The following is a 22,222-nucleotide window of genomic DNA, read 5'->3' on the forward strand; positions in this document are numbered from 1 at the left end:
AATTACTAACAGGGTTTTTTCCTCTCTCTCCGTTAAATACAATAACATTAATTAGTTCATATGGGGCCTGAGACTCCCCCTCTGCTCTGGATGCCGGGGTAATGATTGTATTTAGTTACATGTTAAATGAAGAAATTGCGTCTCCAATTGTTTGTAAATGCTTGTCTGCAGCAAGCGAAATGCTGAGGGAAGGCTTCCGTTGTTGTTGTTGTTGTTGTTGTTATGATTTGTTTGTTTGTTTTCCTCCCAGGAAATCTAAAACGTGATTTTTGTCTCCTTGCAATATGGTGTTAAAAAAGATAAAAATCAAAGAATTTAGAGCCAGCTGGAAAATGAATGGCCTCCGTCTTGATGGTTAGTCCGGACTAGAGCGGATCCGTTGGATCAACGGATCTTGGGTGGCAAGACAACACATAGTTAAATCCCATTGATTTAATGAGTCTACTCTAGTAGCATTATTATATTATTATCATCAGTATTATACTAAGAGCCAGTGGTTTGAGTGTTGGGCTAGGACTCTGGGTTCGATTCTCAGTTTGACAATGACATACACTGGTAGACCTTGGGCAAGTCCCTTGCTCTCAGCCTCAGGAGAAGGCAATGGCAAGTCTCTTCTGAACTCATCTTGCCAAGAAAACTCCATGAAAGGGTCGTAATAATAATAATAATAATAATAATAATAATACTTTTAATTATGTCAGTGACAATCGAGGCAGCTTACAAGTTAAAACTTACATACAATCCCATATCCCCAATCCCACCGTACTCTTATAACATCAATTAAACCTTAACAATTTAAAACCATACATTAAAAACAACATCACTATCAACATTAACAATCAGGCAATTAACTGTAGCGACTTCAAAGACATAAAAGGGTTCAGGTTGGTCAGAAATGACTTAAAAGCACATAGCAACAACAATTATACTACTCACAAATATCGTACTGGGATGGACCCTGGGCACCTTCTTTCTGGCCTCAGAGGGATTAACTCATATCAGTAGCAGTGGTACCATCAAACAAAGTGGGGAACATGTGTGTAGACAGCTGCCTGACATTACTACAGAGTGTGGCTATAACAGGAAGAATCCATAGCAGCTCCAAGGCCAGAATACTCTAGGATCAGCCTGGAGTATTCTGTCTGGTGTAGATGAGTCCTTTGTCTCAAATGTGCTGCAGGATCTTGTGGATATGGATACAGACCAACATGGCTATGTTTTTTTTTTAAATACAGCTATGCAGAGAAGATGCAGTGCTGGCTGGCATCCTTTTAGTGAGCCGACAGTCCAGAGTGTGGTGCAGCAGCTAAAAAAGTCAATGCAATTCTAGGCTGCATTAGTAGGAGTGTAGTGTTTAGACTTGGGGAAGTAGCAGTACTCTTCTGCTTTGGTCAGGACTCTTCTGGAATGCTGTAACCAGTACTGGATATCGCAATGCAAAAAGGGATGTTGAAAAGCTAGAGCATGTCCAGAGGAAGGGGACCAAAATGGTGAAAGGTCTGGAAACAATAAAGCCCTATAAGGAACAGCGTAGGGAGCTGGGTATGTTTAGCCTGGGGAAGAGAAGGTTAAGAGGTGATACACTGGCCCTGTTTAAATACTTGAGGGGATGGCACATTGAGGATGGAGAAAGTTTGTTTTCTGGTTCTCCAGCTTCTTTGGCCATTTGAAACTGGGTTTCTGAAGGACAAATGCATGTCTCTTTTGGCTCTGTTCCATCCAACCTGATTTGGTTTCCTATTGAAGATGCAATGTTGTTTGTGTGTTATGTGTATGTGTTGCTTTCTCCCACCCCTCTCCAATCACTGTTCTGCTTGGAAGACTTGTTCCACTGTGATGAACAGGAAAAAAAAGATCTTGATTTATGTACTCTAGAAGGAGTCCTTTGCTTACCAAATGTAATTAGCTGAAGCAGTGCATCTCCTTTCTCATGCTATGCATGCAGAGAAATCATCAGATGACTCATAGACTAAAGGGCCTTTATTTAGTGAAGCAAATAAATTTCCAAATAACATTACCAAGAGGGCCAGGTTTTGAAGGTACAAAAACTCTTGCAGATGTTTTGCTCCCCTGCTCCCTCTTCGCCATAGTCTTCCTATGGCCAGAATCCTGTTGCGTCTTTGGAGTTGCATAACTGACCAGATGCATCAGGGGTTGTAGGTAAGGAGGTCTCAGAGACTGTTCCAGGAGTATAGCTATTGGGGAAAACCGAGAGAGCATTGCTCCCTTCCAAGAAAAATTCTGCCTCCCCAATGGAATTTTCCTTCAGTCCTCAAATTTTTAGCATCACAGCAATTTAAAACCTCAGAATAGAGACAGAGTTTAGGCATCTAAAGAAAAAGGAGTGGGCGAAGGCACCAAGAGGATGCAAACACAGAAAATGTAAGAGTTTTGAGGTGTGCATTATTTTTTAGTGTCTCACTCTGCAAATCCAAAGATATAGCCATGCTAGTCTGCAAAATCAGTATGTAAAGAGATCTTGTAGCAACTTTGAGACTAACTGAAAGAAGTTGGAAGCATGAGCTTTTGTAGATTTAAGGGGCCTGAACAGACAGACCCAAATAAAGCTGCTTCAGGTCACTTTGGAGGTATGCTGTTTAAATGATGCATGCGTCCTAAGAGGTCCTAAGGACTGGAGCGTAGCTTTGACGCAGCTTCTGGTCTCTTAAGATGTGTATGTCATTTAAAGAATATACCTCCAAAGTGACCTGAAGCAGCTTTATTTTCGCCTGTCTGTTTGGGCCCTTAAGTCTACTTCCTCAGTTTGGACCAAATGCATGTGAGTAAGTAGTAAGCTTATGAAAGCTCATGCTGCCAACTTCTTTCTTTCAGTTAATTTCAAAGGTGCTACAAGATCTCTTTACATACTCACTCTGCAATGTTAGAAATTTGGAAACTGAAGGGAAATTTTATTAGGAGGGCAGGATTCATATTTGCGGGGACAAATAAGGTAGTACCCTCCTCCAGAGACTTCTTCATGCCCTCCTCCCAGGATGCACAATAAATCATAATGGTGGACAAACATAGATCCACCTCCCATCCCATCACTCAAGATGTCTTGTCAGAGATCTACCTGAATCCCAAGATCTTTCCTTAGCAGAGGAAAGGACCACCGGGAGGTGAGCCATCTTAGTATCTCTTGGCAGGGAAATCCACAACCTCAAAGCAACCACCGAGAAGACCTTCTCTTATGCTCCATCCAAAAATACTCCCAAAGATGGAAGGATCAAGAGAAGGTCTCCCTATAGAGACTTCTAAACTTGACGAAGCTTGCATTGGAGACCACAGTCATTCAGATAGAGAGGACCCTTATCATGCCCTGCTTTATAAATCATAATCAGAAATTTTGAACTGTTCCTGGAAAGGGAATGGTGGCCATACTTGTTTTCACCTCCTCTGATACCATGATTTAATGACAGCCATTTTGCAAGAAACTTGAAGCTCGATCCTGTAGCATCCAAATTTGCAGTGTCCAAACTCAAACCTTTCTTCCAATTTCTCCTTCTTTTTTTAATATGAAAGACATTGTTGTCAGTTACAATTCATGTTACTCTCCGGCCGCCATCGCTCCTTTCAAATTTCTCCAAAGAACACCATCTTTTACCTACAATCTGCTAACTAGCCAGCAAGTTGACATTTGCAGAGCCAAAATGCAGTGCATAAAACACCACCAATCACATTTTAGCCAGAGCGAGACAGCGGGAGATCAATAAAACAATTTTCAACTATTAGAATGGAGTGCTTGGAAGTAGCTATTAGTGAGCTTTTTCTGCTGTTTAGAGGAAAATCTTTTCCTTTCCTTCAAACACTGTCATCTGTTTTGGCCGTTACCTGTCCTAAGAGAGTTTCTCCCTTTTTGGAATGCATTGCACTTTTTCTCCTGGCTTGAGTGTCACAAATCATTGCGCTAGTCTGGTTAAGCATTGCCTTTCTAATGACAGATACCAAATAGACCTGCTGTTCAGCATGGGAAACAGGGATGCCATGATTCTTTGTGTGCGGAGAACTGGATCCGGCCAAATCAGACCCAATACTAGCAGACCTGAGGTCACTCCAGGGTTTCTGGGAAATCCAAGGATTTTTCTTGGCTTTGGAGCAAAGCTGGATTAAGGGCAAAAAAAACCCCACAGACCCCAGATGTAGCCGTATGGCATAAGAACTGCCAGCATCAGCTTCATGTTGAGTACGATGTTTTTCACAAGTGTAGACAAGCCATTGGTCAGCTTCCCTAAAACCTTTCCTTTTTCCTCTCTTTTCTTGCAAATCGAATAGGCGACTTGCATCCATCACTTTATTTATACCCCACATTTTCTCCAAACTGGGACTCAAACCAACTTGCAGTGGCATCTTTAGGGAGGTGCAGGGAGTGCGGACCTTACTGGGTGACACCCCAAAAGAGGGGCAATACTTGCGCAAGTCCTCTTTGTGTTGCACCTCTCTCAGTTGTTCAGCATGAGGAAGAGGGATGCTGGGCTTCATGGCTTGTGGACAACTGGATCAGGCCAAATCGGACCGAATCCAGCAACCCATATACCAAAAGAACCTGAGGTCACTCCAGGGCTTCTGAGAAACACTAGGATTTTTTTCTGACTCCTTAGTTCAGGGCAAAGTTGGGTTAAGGGCAAAAAAACCCCACCTCTCCTCCCCAAATGTAGCTGTATGTCATCAGGATTGCCAGCACTAGCTTTGGGGTGAGTACGGCATTTTTCACCAGTGTAGACAAGTCCTAGGAATAAGCATGGCATAGTGGTTTCAGTGTTGGACTATTATTTTGGTGAGCAGGATTCGACTCCCCACTCAGCAATGAAACCCACATGCTCTCAGCCTCAGGGGAAGGCAAAGGCAACCTCCTCTGAACAAATCTTGCCAAGAAAACCCCATGATAGGTTCGCCTTAGGGTCGCCATAAGTCAGAAATAACTAGAAGGCACAAAGCAAGAAGAAAGACAAGCCTTTAGTCACCTTTCCTGAACACTTTCCTTTTCCCTCTCTTTTCTTGCATATTGAAAAGGCAACTGGATCAGCAGTGAGGGGTATCCTTGCATCCATCACTTTATTTATACCCCACCTTTCCCCAAACTGGGACACAAGGCAGCTTGGAAAGTAAAGAGAATTGCAATGAAAATGCACATGGTTAAACCATACAAAAAGATGAGAGTTGAGCTTTATTAAATTACAGCCACTGAAAGTATTATTTTCACATGAAGAGTAAAAGTGACACAGCACTATAGACACACACTTTCTTGTAAAAAAATTAATCCATTCCTAAAAGCTTACTGGAATTTTAAAAAAAGTTTTCACCTGCTGTCAAAAATGAATTGGAGAACGGTTGAATCCCACTGCCTTTTCCATTCCAGGAAGCCTTTTCGCATATGCCAAACTTGATATTTAATAAAGCAATACGGATATTAATCTTGTTCCGCACGCCATACTTCCTAAATGCCAAGTTGCATGATTATTTCTGAGATAACTAGTTGGATTCTTTCCTTTTTTTTTTTTTCCCTTTCTGTGCAGGTTGGCAAAATTCAATAGGTGTTTAAAATGAAGGTAAATGTCTTGAATGCTAAAATCACCATTTCATGAAGTCTTAATGAGCCCATTACTTATGGAAGCATTGAGGAGAGAATAAACCAGAGGAGAGAAAGAAAGAAAGAAAAGAAGAAGGATTTTCCAGGAACCAGATGTATGCTGCTCTCTCCAGGGTAAAATCTAAGCCCTGAAAGAGTTTGTTTGCAAGCCGTGTTGGGGCGGGGGGAAGCAAAAGTGGAGAAGTTTGCTTTCATAGCCCTTTTGTTCTCCCTCCCTTTCTTTCTTTTTCAGACGCTTTTTCATTTTCTCATTCTTGAACTACACCTTTTCAGCTCACCTATGGAGCCAGCGTGACATTGTGGTTCGAGCGTTGGATGACGCTGGAGACCAGGGTTCAATTCCCAGGTTGACCATGAAACCCACTGGCTGATCTTGGGCAAGTCACAGTCTCTCAGCCTCAGGGGAAGGCAAGGGCACATTTCCTCTGAAAAAATATTGCCAAGAAAACCCTGTGATAGGATAGTTTTAGGGTCTCCATAAGTCTGTAATGACTTGAAGGCAAACAACAATAACAACGGACCACAATACTGTCAATGTACTACATCTTTGCCCAGTGCAATATGTCTGCATTCAGTTCAAGGTTTTGCAAATGGAGTTGCACAGGTAGGCACACTGATACATATTGTGCATGGATGTGGATTGTCCATGAATGCGTACACTTATTTGGTTGTGCATTCCATTGCACATTAGACTAGGATCCTGCCTCAAAGGCTAGGACTTGTTCCTTTGTGATGTCCTACTCTATCTCTGACAAGAGATGAAACCCTTTGAGTGGATTGCAATGATGCTTATCTGGGAGTACTGTGCCATGTCCCATTGTGTGATGTGAGCTGTTGTTCTCTGAAGATGCCATCCACAGATGCTGGCGAAACGTCAGGAATAAACTCTTCTAGAACATGGCCACAGAGCCCCCAAAACCCGCAAGAAACTACAATATGTAGGTTTGTTGTTGCTGCTGCTGCAGCTGTTATTAATATCCCACCTTTTCACAACCCATATAATTAACAATTCAGGGACCACAAAAGTCATTCATCTCTTAAAAACCTCTTAAAAACACTGGTTTTAACCAATGTTATAATACGTGTACTGTGCCAGGAAGCCATTGTTTCTGTTCAATCGACTGTTGATGGATTACAGTTTGTGGATATGTTCTAATTCAGTGGTTTCTCTTTCCAATCTTCCTTTGTACTTTTGTAGTTGTGGTGGTGGCTCAAGGACCACTATCTTGAGGTCAGAGATAGGATGCCCAGGAAGATTGAAATGTTCTGCAACAGGTTGTGTGTATTTCCATGCCTAAAATCTGATTTATATTCATTTAGGGACTGGCCAGTTTGCCCCATGCAGAGTGCTGAAGGGCATTGCTGACAGAGCATAGCATGTATCACAAACTATGCAGTTAGCTTTAATAAGGCTCAATATAAGCCCTTCCATGAGACTGGACTGATATCAGTGCCTTCACATTATGGTGACAAGATCTCCAGGATCCATCCATCTGGTCACAGACACCACATCCATAAAGCCATCTCTCCCCAAGCATGACAGATTTCTGATTCAAGATACTTGTCTGAATCCCATTGCTAGTCCCAACTTGAATAGATCTGCTGGATCAATGGGGCAGACTATTGAGTTGACTCTCTATTCAATAAATGATTGAATGGGTCTACTCTATTTAAGTCTAGTCAGTAAGATTCTATTCATTTTTGGTTTGAATTCAGAGTCAGAGTCAGCATATTCCTCCTTGAGCAATCATTGCAAAAATGCATTTTGTACTCTGCAAACAGTTCATTTGATGTTCATCTTACCTGCCCTCCTTAGTCACATATTCTGAATTTGAGCACACTATTTGATCACTCAGATCAGTAATATTTGTGCTTCATGGTGTCTTTTTCTGCAGTGGTTACTTGGTTAGCCCCCTTTTGCGTATTCAGTTTCATGAGATGAAACAATATAATATGGAGCGCACACAAAAGGGAGTGAAATCAGTCAGAGGAGAAAGAAGGTAAAAAGAATGTGCCAAGGACTGTCAAAACATTCCTCTCTGGTTTCAAACGGCGCAGAGGCGAACAGGTTGGACTTCTTACCATTTTTAAATAATCCTTCTTGTTTTAGTAGCATATCCCAAAAAGCCTGAAGGCTCAGTCTCAAGTCCCCTGTGAAGGAACCTGGGAAATGATGCATATTTATTAGTGCAAAGGATCAATGCTATGGAGGGTTATATCGCTGGTGAGCAATTCAACTCAAGAAAGTAGCCTTGTCTATAAATCTTGGGTCTCATTTTCACAGTGACGGCTGCTGAAGCCAAGGATTGTCCATCCACTGAATGATGCTCCTTGGGGAACTTCCCTGAGAGCAATTGCTTCTTGCATAGCAGCCTTATAGCTCTCAGCTTGAAATGAAAGCATTGCAATTAATTTGATGCCCACCACTTATTATTATTTTTTATCAATGCTTTTAACATCTATTATTTTAATTGTTATACCATCAATAACATTAGCAGCTTGATCAGGATTGCTTTTTCATGTTATTTTAATAATGCATTGCTCCTTGGGAAGGGGTTGGGCCATTTTCACTCTTTCAATTGATTTCTTTTTTTTTTTTTTTCCCTTAAAAAATTAAATGCTACACATCGCTAATGAATGGCTAATGATTACCATAACAAATCTGCGTTAGAAAATTCATTCAAACACAATTAATGTTAATGAATCCGTTTTTCATAATGTTAATGTATTCGCTCCAACAACAGCAGCCGAAACCTTGTTGGTCAATCCCATCTAGTGTAGACTCCTTGAATCGATTGTTAAATGGCAAGTTAACATGTGGATAAATCTCATTGATTCGGTGGCTCTTCTCTACTTGGGACTAATAATAGTATTTAGGCCATCATTGCAACAGCTCCGTCAGCTGATGGTCCATTTCCGAGCACAATTCTGGTTATCGGCTACAAAACCCAAGATGGTTCAGGTCCAGGTTATCTGAAGGACTGTATTTTTCCATATGCACCATCCATGTCTTGCAATTTTCTAAGGAAGCTTTTCCTTCTGTCTCACCACAGACACAGGTACACATGGTAGGGATATAGGACTTCTTGGTGGCTCCTCCCAGGCTCCAAAACTTATTATCTAGAGAGGTTAGACTTTCATCCTCCTTGCTATCCTTTGGTAGGCAAGTGAAGATGTTGTTTCGCTGAAGGCTGGTTGATCAGGAGGAAAGGGGCTCTCATGATATGTTGCATTGATTTTGTGCTTTTTAATAGTCATGCTTATTACTGGCTTTAATCCTATTATTAATTATACAGGCTGAGCATCCCTAATCCAAATATCTAAAATCACAAATGTCCCCAAATAGGATCCTTTTTGTTGTTCGCTGACCATGGCACCGCCAATGGAAAATTCCACATCTGACCTCCTGTGATGGGTTGTGGATGCTGAAGTCCTTGGAGTCATCCCCACTACCTTTTAAACCGGATCACAAATCACTTTGACCCAGTTCAAACGACCATGGTTCCCACTTAATCCGAATATCTGAAGCGATTCCGAGAGGACGGGCCATGCTCCAGACCCATTTAACCTGCTTCTTTATGACTTTATGATTTTTTCCAGCTTCTTTTTCAATAAATAGATTCTGTGCAAGTGTGAACCACAGGTGGATTGGAATCGATTCAAACTTCCCCTTCGGCCGGCTGGAACTGAATCATTTTGAATCGATTCATTCGTGAATGGAAACCACAATTGGGTTATTTTGATGCCAAGAAATCACAGAAAATGCAATTGGGGCAAGTGTAGTGTAAACCATGATTTGATGTTGAATCGATCCATCGATTCGGATCGCACACAGGTTTATCTGTAAGTGAGAATGAAGCCTTTATTTATAAATGGGTGTAGTCAGCAACCCCAGATGCCTGGCAAGCATTCTTTGGGTTCCTCCTCTTCTGGAGAGTCCACAAGCCACTTGCTTCCACTTTTGAAGGGTTGACTCATGGCATTCCTGATTATTCATTTGCAAGGTGGAAGCAGGTGGCTGGTGGGCTTGCAAGAAGCAAGGGGACTCAAAGAAAGTTGGGACTTGCCATCACTTCTGCTCCTACCCTGGAACTGCTTCTCAGCCTGGTATATATGAAACATAAAAAATAAATATCTAGTAGGAACATAGGTCTTCTTGGTGGCTGCTCCCAGGATCTGGAACTCCCTTCCTAGAGAAGCTAGACTGGCACCATTCTTCCATAGAGAGGCAAGTGAAGACCTTTTTGTTTCAGCAGCTCTTTGAAGACTGAGGGCTCAGGTGGAAAGTGCCTTTCATGATGTCTATACCAGCTGGTTTTCTTTCTTTTTTCAAAATGCATGATTTTAGTTGCTTTGAATTCTGTTAGTAGTTCCATAATATTTTAACCTTTTGCATGATGTGAACTTACGTAAACCAAGTCCTAGATGGGCAGCTGCCATGTTGTAGACTTAATGCAGCTTGACACTGCTTTAACTGTCGTGACACCATCCTAGGGGATCCTGGGATTTGTAGTTCATTGTGGCGACAGACGGAGAAGGCTAAATATCTCACCAAATTCCAGATCCCAGAATTCCAAAACCTTGAGCCATTTTGGCAGTTAAAAGTGGTGCCAGACTGCATTAGTTCCACAGGAAAAGTGGTGCTCCAAAATAGACATATCCTTGCTGATAATGATGAGCAACAGCACAATATTCTTTCTTGATTCATTCTTTAGCGCATGACAATCCTATTGCTATGAAATCAAATCTAATTCTTACACAGCCATAGAATGAGAGAGAGAAACTTTAAAATAAAATAAAATAAAACCAATCTGGAGATATTAAAATCAATATTAAAAAAAAGGAAAGCTTCATCCCAACAGCAGCAAAGAATGTCTTTGCTTAAAATGGGGCTGTTTTGCAACCCACAATTTATTTGTCGGAGGCCCAGGATAGATGCAAAAAGCTATTGCAATCACCGGCAAGGAAAGTACAGTATTTAAACATGGGATGAAGTGTTTCTCTAACGGTTACTTCAATTAGATTTTAATTAGCCTGTGGTGTGAGACAGACAATGCCGCTAATGAAAACACATTGCCTTTTCTTTTGCCTGTTAACGGGGATTCTCAAATTCGTTAACTCTTGCGTTCTCGGTGTAATTACTTGCCGCGAATATGAGGGCCATTTGCGCATAATGAGTCGGAGGCTGTCGCCAAGCCCATCTCTTGTGTACATTAGTCTCCGCTAATGAATTCGTTAGCGAATTGGCCCTGTGTAATTCTTTCCAACCTTAATTGAAGTTTTGGAGAAAATACAAATATCATTAAGGATCGCTGTGCCGGGTGCAAGTTCCGCCATAGGTTCTCCAAGGTTCGCATGGTTGCCGTTGCAGCTCTAATCCTGGAGCTTTAATTCACCGTCCGTCCCGACCACACACATATTAACTTTTAATAGCTCCTCCGTTTCAATAATTCATCTTGACACATTAAAAGCTTGCTAGGCGGGCTGCTTGGAGAGGATTTGTGACGGGAGGGGGATTTAGATTTTTGACAAGGTGGAGTGTGACAAACTCGCCACAATGCAAAAATGATTGTTGCCGAACACATTTGTACCGGGTTCCCTGGAGGAATAGAGGCTGGGCTTTCTTTAAAAAGCAAAACAATCGTGGCAATGCTCTTTTGTGAGTTTTAGAGCTGGGAGCTACTTTTCAGAGAGCCAGCATGGCATAGTAGTTTGAATCTCGGACTATGAAAACCAGGGTTCGATTCCCAGCTTGGCCATGAAACCCACTAGGTGACCTTAGGCAAGTCACGCTCTCTCAGCTTCAGGGCAAGACAATGGCAAACCTCCTCTGAACAAATCGTGCCATGAAAACCCCATGATAGGTTTGCCTTAGAGTCACCAGAAGCCAGAAATGACTAGAAGGTGCACAACAAGAACAACAAAAACAGCAGCAACAACAGTGTTATTTTTCAAGCTCTGATCCATACATGACCTGGACCAGCTAGGCTCAGAAATGGCCCAGTTGTTTGGCAGAGTGAGACAATGGCTGTTCCTTGGGTCCAGGCATGGCATTTACTGTGCATAAAAGTAAAGAAAAAGAAGAATGTGCATCGTTGTTCAGATTGATCCCAAACTGCAAAAAGTCTTCTCTGTCCAGGGTTCTCCTCATCAGGGTTTCTTGACAATCAGAAAACTCATTTTTTGGTCCCTTGTCTGAATATTTTGGAATAATCTCTCAGGGTCTGGACAGATGGGCCTTGTCTCGAAATAGGGGTGTGCGAGGGCTGAGAGTTTACATGCTCAGCAACCCTACCACTCACCCTGGCTGCCATCATCGTGTGCACCCATCCATATGGGGATGTGATTATGACATCCGTGCAGCACAGCACCCAAACAGTGCCACGCCGCACGGATGTCATCATCGCGCACAAGCATGCCAATGGCACCCTTCCAGGAGCGGGTTCTTTTTAGGCCTCCCAGAGGCTGTGGCATTTGGCTGCTGCGGTCTCCATACATTGCCCCTTTCTGCCAATCTGTCTAGCCCCTCAGTCCCTAATACAGGCTGTATCTTCACTGTAGCAATAATGCAGTTTGACACTACTTTAAGTGCAGTAGCTCCAGTCTATGTAATCCTGGATTTGTAATTTTACAAGATCTTTAGCCGTCTCTGCCAAAGAGTGTTGGCAGACTGTGATATGGAATCTCAGCCTTTGTTAAGAGTCCCTTCTGAAATGATAGTCATTTGTACACAGGTTTTATTTAATTAAAAGAAAAAAGCTATGCCAAGCTAAGTCTATGCAAGGTTCACCAAAGAACAAGAACAAAATGGCACCTTCTCCCCATTTCATATACATATACAGGTGAATGCTTGCAAGCTGCTGTTTAGAGCGTCTTGGACCACATCTGAGATCAGCAAAACACTTGTGGACTAGGACTGACTATCTGTGCTCTAACAGAAAAAATAGCTGGAGAGGGGATTAATTAATAAATTATTATTATTTTATTTGATGACTTGATATCTGTCTTCCAGAGCTGGAGCTGGTTATGAGATCATTAAACAGGTTCCAACTAAACCCAAAATGAGTTATATATATATTAAAATACAAATTAAACCAATTCTGCTGTTAAAATACCAATTAAAAGAGGTTATAAACACCACACTAATATTAAGCAAGGAGTAAAATATTCACCGCATCCAATAAAACCCAAATTAAGCGATGCGTATTAAAATACAAATGAAACCAATTATACTATTAAAACAGTTTCAAAACACCAGACTGATACTAAATGAGAAGTAAAATGTTTTAAAATGCAGCACATCCCTTTTGAAATTCCAGCCTGTATCAGGTAGGCAGGTCCTGAAGGTTTGATGAACAGAAAGGTTAGAAAAGTCTATTCAGAGAAGAGGATAGTCTCTTCTCTTCTGGCAAAGAGTTCCATTAACCAAGAAGGCCTTCTCTTCTGTCTGTGGGTGCATCAACACTGTAGAAATAATGCAGCTTGACACTACTTTAACTGCTCTGGCTCCATTTTACAGAATCCTGGGATTTGTAGTGAATTTCCTCACTCAAATAAAATTGTACATCTCTATTTACGTTGCAGAAATGCAATGAGCCTCATTTTGAGAATGGCAAAGACGTGCAGCTCAATACCAGCAACAGTGTTCCAATGCTCATCGAGTGCTTCCAAAGTGTGTCAGGTATTTCCAATGTAAATTGGGCACATCCAATGTGCATTGGGCACTTGGGATGAGCACCAGGGATTTCTGATGTACACTGGGCACTTCTGATTTGTTCCAGACCGTTTTGATGCACATTGGACACTTCTAATGCACCTGAACACTTCTGATGTGCATTGGACACTTCTGATTTGCCCCAAAGCCTTCTAATGCACACTGGACACTTATGATGTGTCTCAGTTCTGGACACTTCATATATATATATATATATATATATATATATATATATATATATGAATGAAAAGAAAACTTCCTGTCCTTTACTTTGACTATTTAATTTATATCCAGTAATATTACTGAAATCAGAAAATGACCTTCTATATAACTCTATTTAATTATCTAGATTATTGTCCTGGACACTTTTGATGTGCCTTGGTCACTTCTGATTTGCACCAGGCACTTCCGATGTACATTGGGCACTTGTGTGGCACCTGGTACTTCCTTGCAGGTATTTGGATATGCATTGTGCGTCCATTGCTCATCAGAGTAATGGTGCATCAGTCACTAGCATTGTGTAATGGACCCCTGTACCAGGAAACATCATGGAAGCCCCTGAGTGAACACTGACATTATGAAACTGCTCAATTCTGTTCCTGGCACACATAGGTCCACTTAAGAAGATAAAAGTTCCATGCTGAATTCCAGCCAAAATGTGTGAACAGTACTGGTTCAGAAGCATGAAGTATAGCAGGGTTAAAACTGCAGTTGAAGCTTAGACGCTGTCCTGTCTAGATAAATGTTGAAAACTCAATTGATAAATTAGTTCATTGTATTGATTGCTTTCTCTTCCCATTTGTTCTTCAGGCTGTTGCTTGTCACTGATTTCCAGCTATTCTAGCAGGATCGCTTGGCTTGGGGAAAGAAGCCAAAAGCTTGGCATGAAAACGTTGACTTTTTAATGCCTTTCCAGATGTGCTTATGGTGTGGCTAAAACTATATGTGGCTTAGAGGTGCAAATGTGTATATATTTTCAAATGCTCTAGCACATAGGTCCTCAGCTTTGGTTTAGGACTTCAGTTTCTGGAATCCCTGGCTATTGGTTATTCTTGCTGGGGCTTCTGGAAGCTGGGATTCAACTCTTGGCTTATTTCATTATTGCATGGAAGAATAAAATATTTTCCAAAGCTATGGTCTGCCAGACAAGATTATGTGCAATTTTTGATGATTTAAAAATAACTTTTGGGGTGCAAACTTCTAACTACTGCTAACTACTGTTGAAAGAACTGGAATACAAACCAGTGGATTCAAATGACAAATGAATAGATTTTACTTAAACATTAGGAAGCATTTCCTGATTATAAGAGCTGTTTGACAATAGAATATCTTTAAACAGAGGTTGGATGGCCATCTCTTGGAAGTGCTTTTGTTGTGACTTTCTGCATGGCAAAAGGTTGGAGTAGATGACTCTTGTGGTCCATTTCAGCTTGATGACTGTATAGGAAACATTCATACAATTGAAAACAATCCCTGTATGTTAGTTGCTGCATAATGGGACAATAAGCAAGATGCACAACTGATTGCACAATATTATTATTATTATTAACCTTTATTTATAAAGCGCTGTAAATTTACACAGTGCTGTACATACAATCTTTTAGTTAGACGGTTCCCTGCCCGCAGGCTTACAATCTAAAAAGACACGACACAAAAGGAGAAGGGAGAGGTGGTGGGGAAGGGGATGAAGTCCAGCAGTTCTTCTCTACCTCTGAGGCCAGGACCAAGGCAGATGGAATGGAGGCTTGGGTTCTTAATGGATGGTCAAAAGGAGAAGGGAATGACAGTAGGGAAGGGGGAAAGTCCAGCTCATCAGCTCTCTCACATAGGCCTCTCTCCCCATCAAGATGGCGGTCGGAAGGAGGGCTTTTCTTCTTCCAGGCGAGGCCTGTTGTTGCTGGCCTGCCTCTCTCCCCCTCAAGATGGTGGTCGGAAGGAGGGCTCAATATTGTTATTGAGCAAGTGTGTGGTGTGGCACAACCATTGTGTAATTGCCCAGGTATAGCTTTGCACTACAGAAGTATGACATAGGCTCTTGGCCACCATGTTTCCAAGCTCCGCTGTTGTTGTGGAGTTTTCTCACTAGACATACTAGATTTCCAACATTAATAAAGGCCCAGATTAAAACTCCCTTGTTTCCAACTCAGAGTCCCAGAAGTAGACCCAAGTAGTCCTCAAATGTTGTAAAACGTAGGCCTTTGACGAAAATGCATTTTTGATCCCGAGGGCAAGCCAAGAAACAGACTCCACACTCGGACTGCCAAGATGTGCGTTTGAAGATCTATAGCTTTCTTATTCGCTCTCCCATGACCTCTTTGCAAGCCATCCTTCTCACTCTGCAAGACGTCTTGCCAGTTTGTCGTCAAGTGTACCCTGGAGAACATTATGGATTTTTCTAAAAGGTGCAATGGAGAAGACTATGAGCTCATCCGAACTCTTTAAAATGACAGATCTGAAATTTCATTTTATTTTACAGCATAAGTGTAACCAAGAGGTGTCCCTATCTTTGGCCATGCTTCACCAACACAGCAGCAAAATAGACAGATGATCTCAGGTGATGCTTAACTGACTCTAAGATAATTTCCCCATAACTGTTGAAAACATAGAAAGACATGGAGACACTTTAATCACAGTCCTTTGGGACAAGAAGAAAACACCGTTGGATGTAAATTCACAGAACTGCCCCATTTTATTACACTTGTGTATATTTTATGTACGGTCTGAACAACAGATAAAAAAAAAGAAAGAGGATGCCTTCTCCCCAGGCAAGTTTCCCAAACTGCTGGCAGAAAGCGTTGACAAATGGCACGCAGGGCAAATCCCAGCACAATCTCGACTCTCCATTGCAGAGAATGAAAGGACGCATTAAACCAAATTAATGAACAGCTTCTTAGTCTCCAGTGGATTGCTTACCTACTTAGTTCAGCGCTCACAGATGGGTAGCATTATTATTTCATGCTTTGTCTGAAGCAACTCAACTACTGTATCATACTACACAGTCTGCATATCACTCAGAGGGAAACCTTTCTGCCGGTAGTTGAACAGAGTTAGTGGCCTTGATGCAATTTTAACAAAGGCAGAAGAAACTTAGCTAACTACCATCTACTTTTGTGAAAGAGAGGGACACATGATCTGGCATCTCAGACAGCATCCGCTATACCTGCATCTTTAAAAAGACCCTGGACATCGACCTGCTGGGGATGCTCTAGCTCAGTGGTTCCCACCCTTTGGACCGCCAGATATTTTGGACTTCAGTTCCCATTATTCTTGATTCTTGGCCAAGCTAGCTGGGACTTCTGAGAGTTGAAGTCGAAAATCGTTGGAGGATCAAAGGCTGGGAACCACTGCTCTGTCTAGAGTTCCTGCATCGGGTGTGAGACTGGATTCGATGGCCCATGAGCCCCCTTCCAATTTTATGGTTCTGTGATTCTATAAGATCTGCAGATTTTGCAACCTGCAAGAACAATATTACAAGGGTCATCCATGTGGGCTTAAGAAGAAAAATGAAACACTTCTTTGAATCATCCTTTAATGCGGTCAAAATAGCTCTCAAGAAGAGCTAGGACTCATAGTCTTATCTTTCTGGCACATGTGGCTTACTCATTAACTTTCATTAGAGGCCCACTAATGAAGGATCACACTCTTAGTATCTCATTACTGAAATGCTCCGCTATTGCCAAAACAACGGGGAGGGCCTTTAAGGGGTTTTCCCAATTTAAATTAAAATCTAGAACGATTTAGACAAGTGTGAAGGAAGCCAGCTATTTAGGGACCCTTGGATGAAAAAAATAATCTTTCAGAGAAGAGCAGTCAGCCAGTAATGTCTTCACCTTGAAAACTGCTAATTAAAGCTGATATTGGTATGGGGACTTGGCTGCCGCTACATTCTGTGAACCCAATTCCAAGCAAACTAGCCAATTTATTTGCCTCCAGACTCAAACTAGTTTTGCATGGATTGCATTATTTCATATTGCTTTTCAGAGAGTTTGAGTTTTGTCCCAGGCCTCCTTGTGCTCTTCCAAGTAATGGAATAGGCCAGTGCCTTGGACACGAGTTCAGCTTCTGTGCAAACATCTGTCCCATTAAAAAGAGTTTTGGCCAAACTTTGGTGATGAAAATCAGTGTTAAATTTCCTGGACTCTAAGAATCTCCCAGTTGCCACATCACCAGAAGGATGAGGTGCCATCATGCAAGATATGCCCTTCCATACCATCTGAGAACAGACTGGCCATATAGACTCGCATGGGGATGGAGTGGGGACATGGCATCTGCACGGCGCATGTTCTGACTCTGCCCCCATACCGGCTTGACACTGTGCACCACACCATGCGTTGGGAAACATCACGGCGCTCCTCTGGTGCTGCGTTCAAATGACTCAGTGCTAAAGGAGCACCTAAAAGCCACAGCGGTGGTAGCGGCTCCTTTTTGTGCCCTGGAAAGGCCAGATCGGGGTTGCGGCATGTGGTTGCAGTGGTCCCGATCTGGTGCTAAAAGGGATGGCTGCAGGCTGTACAGCCCCAAAGACAGCAAAATGAAGGCCTATGACTAACATCTTTTAAAAAAAATCTCTCCTGTTTGGTTTGTAACACCTTGCATGACAAAGAAACCACTGAAGCTTCGAAAGCTCGCAACATGTATATTGTGCATTTAAGTTGGCCAATAAAGATATTATTGTCTGGTGGATTTTTTTTTAATTGGGTCAGATTTAAAGAAATCCAATTTGTCTTCTGGAGCAGCACTTCAAATATTTTCAACATTGTAGCGTAAAAAAAATGAAGATACTGAATTGGGACTGAAATCTGGTTCAGAGCAAACAAATTTGATCTCAGAAACTGAATTTTCTCACTCAGTTCTGTACGAGTCCATTTGTCCTGTGTCTAAAGGCAGCAAATGTCAGGAGAAGTAGTTATGGATGAGTAAAGCCATCCAGATCATGCACCAGTAGTCAAGGGAGTTTACTAAGGTTGATGGGAGATGCAATAGCAAGGTTTGCACTGTTATGGAAACCTGCAGTTATAATAACTTGAAGCCACTCAGGAAAGGAAGGAGTCATACACTTTTAGCTAGTCCAAAAGTCGATAATACAAATAAATTCAAAAGGAAGAAGCACACAAAAGCCAGGGAGAATGGACAGTTGTGACGAACAAAAAAATTCCCAGCAGCTTCTGTTGAAATTATCATCACAATGACCTTAAGATTCCAGGTGTTTGATTGTTCAGCTTTGGTTTTTGATGTCAAATTCCAAAATATTTGTTATCATCTTGTGAATCTGAGACCACTTTTGTTTTGCTTGGCTTTGTTTTGTTTTGTTTTGTTTTGCTTTCCTACATAGCTGCCACATATGGTAAAACATCCCGATATTATCTTCACATTTCCAACATTTAACATTTCTTCCTTTATGCATTTTATGCATAATTTCTCTGGCTTTGAGTATTTTATAATAGTTTTTCTTTCAAGTCTTTGCATGACATAAATTTCAATTGTTTGTCCCGAGTCTTTTCCCATTGTTCTAACTGCAAAGAATGACCAATATTCTTGGCGCCATGTGCACATATGCCAGCTTGTTTATAGTTGTGGTGTATTGCACACTCTAATTCATAGGAATTGTTTGGTTTACTCTCTAGTTGTGTAGCATAAAATACTTAAATCAGACCTAATCTGATGGTCAATGCTGCCTCTTATGACAGTGAATTCCATAAGTGCATTAAACCTTGTATAAAGCAGTACTTATTTTCTTTCCGTCTTGAACCTAATGTCAATTAATTAGTATGTTTCTATTTGAAAAGAATATATTTGTACTTTCAAAAGCTGTGAAGAAGAGAGTTTGCAGTGAGGAAATATTTCCAGTGATACTTTTCATGCAATAAAAGAGCCTTGAGTGGATACAAAGTGAAGGTACCCTATACTTCAAGTCCTCACTGTGTTACAGATTGCCAAGCAGTGAAGATGACAAGTTGCAGGAAGAACAACATCCCAACAAAGCCGTCTGATCGACGAGAAGCCAAACTTTTTGGATATAAAGGGGTGAGATCTCCTTTCTTCTTTTGCAACTTTGCCTGGCTTTTGTTGCTCCGAGGTGTCCTTTGGATACTTTGTGCCTTTGCCATCTCTCCAATATTAGTTATAATTTGCTGCGAACCGTAGCCGAGGCCTCGTGTGCTAAATGAAATGACCTGTCATTTTCAGAATGGATCTTGTAAACAAAAACCCTCCATGGCTCAATTTATATCCAGAGAAAACGTTTTCAGATTGGATTACCAGTCCAAGTAATTTATCTTCCCAGGGGCTGGGGATCTTTGTGCACTCCTAAATTTAAATGTCCATGGTCTGTGATTTCCAGCTTGTGAGTTTGCTGAGGGTAACTCTCCACAAGCTGGAAGTGAATTCTATGCTGTTCTTCTATTCAGGTTGCCATCAGTGGGAAAAGCAAGGTCTCTTGGCTGGAAAGCTTGCATTTCCTCAAAAGTGTCCTCAGTTTCCCTAGCATTTTGAGTTTGCACAAAGGGTAGATATAGAAATAGGGTTGTTGTTGTTTTTAACTAATCCCAGAACCTAAGTTTTGAGTTCTGCAGAAGTTGTAAGATGCTAGTACTTGGTCATGGAAAGCAAGTTGGGCTGAGACCAGGGATCCTGGACAAGTTAGTAACTAAGCATGAAAACCAAGGCTGGAAATCTGTTGGTGTCATACACTCATGCAAGGTATGTGGTCTTTTGGCCATCACATAACCATATTTAGTTCACAGTTGTGTAAGTAAAGTTACCAAAGTGTGACCACTGCACATGCAGATGCAAATTCTGAGATGGGGTATACTTATCCATCAGTGCCTTCAATGTACCACTTGATTCGTTGTCATGCCAGAAACACCAAAAGTATTTGTAGATATACAATGGGTTGAGCGACTTTGGTATTCAGTACTGGGTGATGCACAAACACCACCAGTTAACCATGAAAAGTGAAATGGAGGGTGTTATCTACAATCCTTTTTTACATTTTATTTTAGAAGCTTAGATCTTTTTAGCACTTGGGATGCCCAAAATCTCCAGACAAGGCTGAGAAGTACAGCGCTTTATAAATAAAGGTTAATAATAATAATAATAATAATAATAATAATAAAGAAGGCATCCTTTCTGAAATATTGGAAAGCCGCTGCCCATCAGAATTTGTAGTACTGAGCTCCTTAGGCCAATGGTCTAGCAGTTGAGGTTTGGGCCATATATACTGCTTTAAAAAACAAATGAAAAACTACACGGTGCAATTACTTTCAGTGGATTGAGAGCCAGCATGTTGTAATATTTTGAGTGTTAGACTAGGATAGTGGGAGACCAGGGTTCGAATCCTTGCTCAGCCATGGAAACTCACAAGGTGACCATGGGAAAGTCACACTCTCTTAGCCTCAGCGACAAACAAGGATAAAACCCCTTTGAACTAATTCTGCCAAGAAAGGCCCATAATAGCTTTTCATTCGGGTTGCCCTACATAGGAAATGAGTTGATGGCACACAACAGCAACTACACAACAGGACTGAGAAACAACTAGCCTCATATGATAGACTGATACATATGGGAAAAATCCATTCTAAAACCTACGTTGGCACATTGTTCCTCTTTTGTCCCCAAACAATATCGCTTAAGTATGTCACTGATTATTCTGTGCAGCTTATCTGTATTCTCTGTCTCTGGGATATATTTCAGAAGAGAATAAAAATTCCAAACAGCAGCAGGTCAGTGTCAAAGCATACCTTTGGCACTGCAATATTTCCTGCCATGAACCAAGGAGGAAAGGTTAATCCCAAACCAGCTGATCATAAGTAAACACACAAAGGGCATGAAATCCATCTTCCAGCGGTCCCATCACCAGCCGTTAGATTCAAAAGAAGCCTGCAGGTGGTCAGGAAAGTATGGACCCATCATCTGATAGAGAGACAGATCACTCATTCGCTTTCTGGTAAGAGGCCAAATTCTTGAGAGGAAGTCATACATCTCATATGTCTAAGTCCATAGAAGCAGTTCCTGTGATGCAGAACACATCTCCTCCATCTCCAAGTGCTTGAAGAATCCACTCTTTCCAACGACGGCTGTGAATTTCATAGATTTATTGGCTCAGCCTGGAACTTCGCTCTTCCCCAGATTTCACACTTCTCTGAATGCTGCAGTGCAGATCTTGGTAGTTTAAATGTATCAAAATATGGATTTTTAAAAAAGCTTTTCAGAAAAGATGGATGTTGAAATGCCTTCTAAATATTGGCTAGAATTCTGTTGGTGTCTTATCCATGTGCCATCTTCCCTGAGGAAGTAGTTGGATATTTTTTGTCTGGTAACAGTTCCCAGAAATGGCCTCCCTGGAACACATTGAGAACACATTTGGAACACATTTGGAACGCCCGGCGGCGACAGCGATGTTCCGCTGTGCGGTAAACTAGCGTTCTGGCCCTCATCACGTTCCAGGCTCGCGCCCGTGGGAACGCATTGGGGAACGCTTTTACCCTAGTGCGGTAATCTCCATGGTGTCATTGCACATGGAAATGTGCATGCAGGTGTGTATTCAGTTGTGCATGCAGTTACATATTTGGTTGTACATCCTGTTTAGTTGTTCATTCTGCTTGGTTATGCATTGGATTGCATTCGATTGTGTAATGTTGCAATTCAGCACAAGGGTCATGTAGTGCAATTTGTGTGCAACTAAACATATAGAGATGTATACTATGCAACCCCAATCTCAGCCATTGCTCTGAGTTTTTTTCTGAGAGACGCAGAAAGAGAAATTGGTCCTGAAATGGGATGATGGATAAAAATGTGGGGAAGTGAAGTAAATGCACTTTGGTTCATTTCACAAAAATAGATCCATCCATTTCTACATTTATCTTTTCACAAACCTTTTATATTATACTTTGTTGCATTAGGAGAGCTACTGCCATTTTGTG

The sequence above is a fragment of the Sceloporus occidentalis genome, unplaced genomic scaffold, assembly GCF_023333645.1.
Source record: "Sceloporus occidentalis isolate IW3139 unplaced genomic scaffold, rSceOcc1.0.p SCAF_9, whole genome shotgun sequence".
Lineage (NCBI taxonomy): Eukaryota > Metazoa > Chordata > Lepidosauria > Squamata > Phrynosomatidae > Sceloporus > Sceloporus occidentalis.